Source organism: Podarcis gaigeae, assembly GCF_964106915.1.
Source record: "Podarcis gaigeae genome assembly, chromosome: 5".
In the NCBI taxonomy this organism is placed as follows: domain Eukaryota; kingdom Metazoa; phylum Chordata; class Lepidosauria; order Squamata; family Lacertidae; genus Podarcis; species Podarcis gaigeae.
Window position 1 is genome coordinate 37,603,004 of NC_139681.1, and position 7,029 is coordinate 37,610,032.

Sequence of the window (7,029 nt, forward strand, 5' to 3'; positions counted from 1 at the left end):
GCATGTGCCTGTATATTAGTCAAAATTAAACTCTAATAACAGGAGAAACTCTACTTCTTAATGACGGCTTTATTGGCAGGTGAAGTGCTTTTGAACTCAGCGGCTCCCTGCCTCCTGCATTCCATGCCGGAGCGAGAACCAGGTACCGAGACAAACTGCAAGTGAAGCCCGTTCCCCACTGTACCTGGGGGGAACTTGCAAGGAGAATTATCCTCAATCATCCTTGTTTTTCCTTCGCCAACAATTTTCCACTGTCATGGGAGCTGCCTCCATTACGGCAGACCAACACCAGAAGCCGCAACTGATGTAATTCATCTACTATCTCATACTAAGGATTCTCACATATTTTAAATCTGATGGTGATTTGCCACCAGAGGTTCTTAAAGCCAATCATTGTGCTTAGGACTATTTGGAGCTGAGGTTTCATAGGACTGCATCTCCGGCCTGCCACAAGGAGGAGGTGGAGAGCCCCACTGCCCATGGGGAGCTTGTATGTCAGAGGAGGCTAAGCTACAATCTTTCTCTGTGGCATGCCAAGTTCCATGGTATATTACATAGGTGATCATTCAGTTATGGAGTCACCACCTCTGTAGTCTGAATTGGCATAGTCCAGGAACGGTTGTGTCTTGTGAACCGCCTGAATGATGTGTAGTTCAGCCCTTCAGTAGCTGTATTAGTAGAGGGTCCGTTTCTGGGACCGCAGTGCAGATACAATTCAGCAAGTTAGTCAGCAATGGAAGATCTGAACTCAGGTGCCTATGGCAGGAGAAATTTCTAAGTCACAAGATTTCTATTGGAAAATAAAGGGGAAAGGTTTCCCATTGCACTCATAGGTGTGTTTAGATAGGCACGTTCATTCAGTCTACATAAAAACATTTACTGAAAAAAACACATGTACACATCCGAACTGGGGGTGCGCTTTTTGTATGTGTACATTCATAAACACCACAAAGTCAAGGCCAGTTATGTGATGTCACAAAAACAGAAGGGGCTTGGCTGAACAAACAAATAATAAAACCAAATTGCAGCAGCTGTCTCTCTCCCTCTATCTCTTTCTCTCTGTCTCTCACACACACATACACACAAAACCTGCCTATACATAGAGAATGCAAACACTTCATGCTTGAAACTATTCCCAGCCGCAGCTGCTGGGTATTCATAATAGATATCTAATTGCTAAAAATGGTGCGCTGTTTACAAGGTCGGTTTTCATGTCACATGGGGACGATGGTGCATTCTTCATATTGGCTGCGGTGCGCTGAACTGTCCATGCCACAGTATGGGATGCTAGCTTCCTTATTCTGAGCTGTTCGGACTGAAGTCTCTTAAGGTTGTCATTAAAGGTATTTGAGGAATGCTGGTATGGGTGCATGCCAATTCTTCAAAGGTTTAATGTGACATTTCATATCTGAAGTACAAATTTGGATTGTGAGCAGAGAATTTTATTTCCCCTATCCACATTTGAGTGCTTTCGACTTTTTGATTTTGTTTTGGTTATGGCAGGCATCAAATAGAAAATCTCACAAGCTGCCAGCTTTTAAGTACTAAATGCCATTGCTTGCCATCTATCAATTACTGCCATATGCTAAATGGTGTCCCATTGTGTGCCAGCTGTCAAATATACTTGAATACTAAGTACCATTGCATATCAGCTATCAAATGGAGCCATGGGCACAATATTTCTTTATGTGCATAGCACATAATTTGCTTTATAATGTTGTTAAAAATATTCACAGGAATCCAAAGAGCTAAATGGAAATTCTGCTACACTGGCAGGAGGCCAGTTACGTGTCTGCCATGACAGATATGGAGTCATAGAATTGGAAGAGATCCACAAGGGTCATTTAGTCCAACCCCCAATATGCTGGTAGCATAATTCTTATATGCCAGTAGAACATACTGGCAGCAGAACCATTTCTCTGGTAAAAATACACCAATGGCACAGGTGGAGCAGGGCAGAGTTATGAGTGAGTGATGGGCAGCACAAAACAATACGTGAACTAAAGCACAGCTCACCCTAGAAATTCACACTTATCCAAATTTTGCAATACAGAAAATTGAAGCTCCTAGATTTCTTTGGAGGAAGCCATTGGTTTTAAATGTATGCAGCCTTTTTCATCTGCTTTTAGTCTGCACAAAACTCAACATTTCAAATTTGGAAGAAGAAAAAAATGCTACTGCTCTGTTAGTGTGAGACACATTTGCAAATAAATAGCATATTCAATGTGTGACCTAGTTACTTTATCAGTATCATTGCTAAGTGTAGGAAACCATCAAAATGTGTGATATATGAAGAGAAACATGAATAGGAATTTAAATACTGAACTGTAAAAAAAAAATCTCTGCTGATTAATTCCAACTTACTTTCCCCCCACACACATGGAATGCACCATCAGCTGAATTATTGTTCTGCACAGACAGAGCTCTTACTTCAACAACAACAAAATCCCACATCCCAGAATGGGAACAATGAAGTTAATTTTTCCTCAGAGTATCCTGTCAAAAGAATGCGGATGTGCAGAAATCCCGGCTGAAAAACCACATGGGTGCCATTCTCCACGTAAAGTACCCGACAGTCCGTGAGGGATAACATGTGTGAATGGTCCTTCTTATCAAAACCTCCCTTCATGCGCATGAAATAAGTTGCAACATGAATGCTTGCCTTTCCTGCAGGTGGACAGAAATATAGGAGGGGCATCACTATCTCACATATGTGCAGTTAGAAGTGCATTAGCAGGGATCATTCAGTTTAGAAACTAAGGGCTAATTCTGTTACTAACAAGTTGACCCAGAGGGTTGTGGTGGAGGAGGTATTGCTTAGCAACCAGTAACAGCGGCATGATTTTCATTGAGATGGCACATGTCCTGGTTGGTTGTGTAGTTTCAAGGGAGTTTCTCCTTTGTATGTTTGGTTGAATGTCTCCTTGCTATGTAAAAGGCCTGAGGTAAGAAACACAAAACATCTCTTTTTCTTTCTCCACAAATTAAACACTATTTTTCTTCCATTTCATCAATAAAGTGTTATCAGGAATTCTTTTCTCTCTGGATTTTGTCTGTGTGACTTTCTTCACCTCTGGTGAACAAGTTTAGCGGTGTAGGTGGGTGGGTGATTATTGTTTCTAAAGTCTGCATATCATGTTTGACTAATGATGACAGCTGGGGAGAAGGGGGTGTGTGTGTGTGTGTGTACACAGCAATGGCAACAGTGCCTCTATCACAGCACTTTCATCTCTTATCATCTGTCTCCAACTCTATCGTCCAGGGCATGGGCTTCTTACACTTGTATGCATGTCTCCCTCTTCAAATATTACAAAAAATAGAGAGTCATGGAAGACTGATAGGGAGAGGCAAGCAATGCTCTTTCTATCATAATGTGTGAAACAACCCTAAGATCGCCCGAGTAGCACAAGGAATGCAGAAAATAGCAAAAATTCAGTCCAGTAAAAATAGTGGAGGAACTGCAATGAAGTCCCCACAGCGGTACACTAACCAAAGCTGACTCAATATATTTTGCTGCCAGAAGCAAAGGACCAAAAGACGTCTCATTCTGTCCATCAGATTGGCCGGTGAATTTCATTTCAAATAGTAGTAATGGGATCTCATCCTCCACTGCACCTGAGAGCGGCAGGCTAGCTTAAGGGGTGCAGGGCAAGGTGAGTGGCACACATAATAGGATCTGTCTGCTCCATGTCCCTCAGCATCTGCCACCTGAGGCAGCCACCTCCATCTGCCTAATGGTAGGGCCAGCCTTGGTTCCGATATCTATTTGTTGCTTCACTCCTGGCTCTTCTCCCTCCCTCCCTCCCTCTTGCACAAATGCTTCCATTCTCAATTTGCTTACTCCGAGTAGATGCCTCTTAACTATTTCTAATAACCAATCAACTGCACATGACACAGAAAATGTGCTTGGCAGACGATCTCGCCTCAAGTCGCTTTGACTTGCAAATCTCCTGATGACAGGCACTCCCTTCAGAGATGTTAATAATAATCCTTTTCTTCCCCTGATGGCACTAAGGTCATGAGGGAATAATGCACAACAAATAATTTGACTCATGCACACCTTTTGCTCCGAGAGAGAGAGGCTTGCATTTGCACATAGATTTAAAAAGGACTGATTTCCATAGCAACAGCAGGGATCTGTGAAACATTATGAATGTTGCCTCTGCGTCTGTGTACAGAGCTCTTTCGCAGCACAAGAAGCCCATCAGGATACAGGCTCCACTCTCAAACAGGAGGGTTTGCAGGATTGTGGAAGGAGTCACGGCATATATAATATTGCACTTATTTTAAACTGAAATGAAAACAAGCTGCTGTAAAGCCCCTTTGCTGAATTACTAAATTTCTCCCATTTATACCCTGCTTTGGAGGGGGGCACAGCCCTTTCATTTGGTTTTAATTAATATTAACAAGCCTCCCTTAAACAGATTTCTGAAGTGTAACAGCAAAGAAAGAATAGTGCATAGATCTTAACACACTTCTAGAGCAGAGCAAAACAACATAAAAGGCTAGAGATAGAGTAAAAGAAATCTGTCAGGAGCGTTCAAACAATTGCATGTTCAGCTATTTTTTAAGAAAGGTGTTTTTTTGTGGGGGGTTGGTTATACAGTAGCTCAGGGCTGCTAATATTAGCAACAAAATTCTACTGAAGTAAGGAAAAGGAGGTGGGCAGGAGGAAATGAGTTGGAGCAGCCAGAAAGAAAATGACGGCACCATATTTGTAGCAGAGCAAGGAATCCTTTCAAAAGCATGATCGGCAGAGACTGCTGTGAACTCTGCTGGCATCACATGCCATCCCTAATGTCTGAAAGAGACAACGGGATGGGAGAGGAACAATAGATACTATTGAGGCATGGGTGCTATTTAGGAATGTGGGTGGTTTCAACCCTGTCCCATGTCCAGTTCTAGACCACATGCATTCACAACAAATTAATGAGCCTGGGTGGGGTGGTGTAGTGCTTAGAGTGTCAGATTAGGACCTCCAAGACCAAGGTTGAAATCTCCAGAGGGTGACCTTGGGCTAGTCACTGTCCCTCGGCCTACCTTGCAGCATCGCTGTGAGAAGAAAAAGGAGAGGGGTGAAGTTCACAGGCTCCTTGGGGAATATCAGAGCAGCTATAAAGAAAACATAAAGAAAAATAATGTTTAAACTGTACTTGCTGCCCCAAGACTCTTGAGCCAATGTACAAGTTTTGGCATGTCTTTATCCCTCCCTTCAGTAGCATCTCCCCTATCTTTTGATCTTCATAAGAGCCCTGTGAGGTAGGGCAGGCAAGTGGCCAGAGGTCACCCACTCAATTCTATGGCTGAGCGGGGAGACTGATCTCTCCCCAGATCTGTTTTGAAATTCTACCCACTATGCCATGTATCGTCCTACAAGTCAGTTTCACGTGACTTGCATTTGTAAGTGGGTCAACACTGAGAATATTCCTATCTCATCAGATTGGATGTTATGTCTGTTCACATATTTAGCTACCAGTTATCGACTGCAGAGAAATCAAAGCTGCTTTCTTAATGCTAACTTACAGGGTTGCTCTAAGGATTACAGGTAAATAATGAATTTGAAACACTTCACACACTTGAAAGAGTTTTATCATCATCATCATCATCATGCAATTTCCTGGAGTAAGACCCATTGATCTTGAGTATGTGTGCATGCAAAACGTTACAATAACTGTTCATTGTTTTATTGTCCCATTTTCTGTGAGTTATTTTTTATGTACTCTGCTTAGAAATGTGAATAATTAAGTGGTATATAAATGTCTTAAATAAATAAATAATACTGCACAAGTGATGTATATGCATTTGTGAACCAGACATGAGTGACCATGGATGTAAACAATGAAATTGGCTTGTGTATTGGGTACGCGCACCAATGGCACAGATCTTTGAGTCCCATTGAGTGCAATGAGGTTTAGTTTCAAGTAATTACGTGTAGGATTGCTAGAGTTAAACATAGCTAGAATACATGTTCTTTTTCCAAAAAAGAAAAAGAAAAGGTATTGCTTTGCTTTCCAAGCCCAATCTTAAATGTAAGAGTCCCTTTGAATCTATTTTTCTCCTTCATGTTTTTTACTGAAATGTAGGATGAGATGGTTGGAAGCTACCAGCATGAGTTTGACCAAACTGCAGGAGGCAGTGGAAGACAGGAGTGCCTGGCGTGCTCTGGTCCATGGGGTCACGAAGAGTCGGACATGACTAAACGACTAAACAACAACAACAAAATGGCACCACTGTGGAAGAATATAGAAATAAATTCCTATATCTCGTTGCATGGGTTCCTTCTGTTCATCTTCTTTGCCCAGAAATGTAGATCTGTGCCCTGTTGCATAAGTAGCACCAGATATTTCACATCCCTTACATATGCTAATGATGATAATGTTGGTGATTTTATTATTTACTCCCTGCCAATGTGGTTGGACAGGCATGATGAGAACATGCAACTGAAACAACCACATGTTGCCTCCCCATTTAACCTTGGCAATACTTCTTTCCTCTTCCTCTGCTTCTTTCCCTGTGTTGACTTATAGATTGTAAACTACTTGGGGCAGGGACCTCTCCCCTGAACTTTATATAATGACATGCACAATGATGGCACCATGTCAGTAAATAAACACGGACAAATGGCAACCTTATCATGTCAAAATGTCAAAACTTATCATGTCAAAATGTAACAACAGGTAACATCCACACCATCTCTTTGAAGCACATTTAAAAGTATATGGATTGTCCCAAAGAATCCTGGGAGCTGAGGTGTACAATTTTCAGCATCCTTGACAGTTCCCGGGATACTTTTGGGAGAGTATCGTGCTTTAAATGTGCATTAAATGGGATTGCCCCAGTTTTTCAAAGGATGCTCAGACAGAGCCATATTTTGTAAGTGTATAATGACTGTGTTGTGAGTTTAAAAGTTCCTATCTTCAGCCTTCTATTCACACTCCTAAGGAAATAAAAACTTCTGTTTGCCTGGTGCATTTTTATGCCTCTAACCTGTTAAATTTTTACAGAAACTAATGCCAATGAAAACCCGGT